The 1,711-nt window shown below is 41.7% G+C and overlaps 1 long non-coding RNA gene across 1 annotated transcript; it reads right to left on the minus strand.

The window, feature by feature from the left end:
• Window positions 1-261: 261 nt before the first annotated feature.
• On the minus strand, window positions 262-847 carry LOC129860298 (uncharacterized). The gene is made up of 3 exons (XR_008760346.1): window positions 760-847; window positions 441-559; window positions 262-308 (listed from the first exon to the last, which is right to left on the minus strand). It is a non-coding gene; the product is annotated as an uncharacterized LOC129860298 (long non-coding RNA).
• Between the last annotated feature and the right edge of the window lie 864 nt (window positions 848-1,711).

Here is a 1,711-nt window from a genome sequence, read left to right on the forward strand (position 1 = left end):
GATAAATGGATCAAGTCAGTACATGGAACTCACATGTCAGCTGACGAGGTGGAGTGCATGGAGCGACGGAGCTTGCAGAAAGCCTCGTGCTCTATGTTCATCATTTTTAGGCAAGTGTTTACTTCCCAGGCCTGCAGTATGAAACAGGAAGTCCCATTAGTGTAATTTCACAACAGATCTATCCTGCTGTGCTAACTAGTTGTTGAAAGGCTAGTAAAGAGCTCACTAACTTGTAGTATGTCTCTAACTCTCATTCTCTTACCAGCCGAGCGAGGTCGTTTCCCTCCTCCAGGGTTTCCTTCCACACCCTTCAAATAAAACACAGAGCAATTCAACTTTCCTGGCTTCTGATTTTTCTGTTGTTTATTTTACCCACACCTCCTGGAGTGCTGCTGGTGGCAGAGAATGGCAGTGAAGGTGAGTGCTGACGTGGTACTCACCTCTCCCTAAGGGATTTTTTGCCCTGAGACACCAGCCAGTTGCTCATGTGCTCCGTGGTGACATGGGGCGGGACCTGGCCTTGACTCTGGAGCAGCAGATAGTGGACCATGAGCTTCTTCTGCAAGATGAGGTAAGGTGTGAGACCGTGCCACGAAATACCATATCATGTGCTTTCAGAAGGGCCTCTCGCAACATTTCACAACTGCTCATGCCTGACAATTTGCAAGTGATATTAAGAACTCTTATGACCAACTTCTCTAAACTGTCTTGAAATACAACTCTCTTTCTGTTGTTTATGTTTTGTGGGATGAATCCTACCTGTTTATTGTAATATGTTTCCTCCCAGCAGGCCTGCAGAGTCTGAAAATAAAGGCTGCTTCTACAGAATTCCTTTGAAGATAATGAAAATAATTATGCTTTGTTATGCACAGGCATTTATATTTTGCTAAAATGCATTTCTCCTAAGATTACCTTTGTGGGACCATAAGTGAACTCCGGAATGCACAAAACCCTGTCCATGGTAAGATGGGGAAGAAATGCAGCGCTATAGATATACGGGATGCTCTAGAGATAACAGGAATGACTTAAAGTCGCGAATGATCAATGACTGTGGAGTCGTCCAATATGCTGCACTTAGAATTGAGTTGTAGACGATGTTTGGCGCAAATAGAATGTTTACATTCTATTGCCATGGAGAAATGGAATGTGTAGAACCTGTATAATTGGGTATGTTTCTATGTCTTTATTTCGTGAAAGATTAAGCTCTTTGTTGTGTCATAATGTGTATATGAGGATGTAGGAGCCCGTCCCGATTCATGGCGCGATTATCCAGGTGCATGTTGCTTAGACCTACTAATCCAACCTTGGTTTACAAGTTAAATACATTGTTTATATATGCCTATACAAATCTATCGACCACTTCCATTTAAAGCAATGATTGTCAATTGAAAATGTGGTTGTTGTGTTATCCTGTTGTGCGCCTTGAGTGTCAGTCCCCTTAAGCACATTATTCCAATATTTCCAAGCTCTGAATTGACACAATGACCACTTTTGCAAAGATGTTCGGTTCAAAATAAGAGTATGAATGACAATAAACGTATGACTTGGATTGTATGCATAATAGTGTAGTAAACAATATCGCTCAGCGTGGGACCTTTTGGTGTTATAAAAGTATCCGTTTAAGTCTCCATGGCACGTATCACTTCGTTGTCTTGTTGGTAATAGTAAAAATGCATGACAGTCCGCATTGTAATTGTCTAACAAGTGTTTT

The sequence above is a fragment of the Salvelinus fontinalis genome, chromosome 8 (assembly GCF_029448725.1).
Source record: "Salvelinus fontinalis isolate EN_2023a chromosome 8, ASM2944872v1, whole genome shotgun sequence".
NCBI classification, from domain to species: domain Eukaryota; kingdom Metazoa; phylum Chordata; class Actinopteri; order Salmoniformes; family Salmonidae; genus Salvelinus; species Salvelinus fontinalis.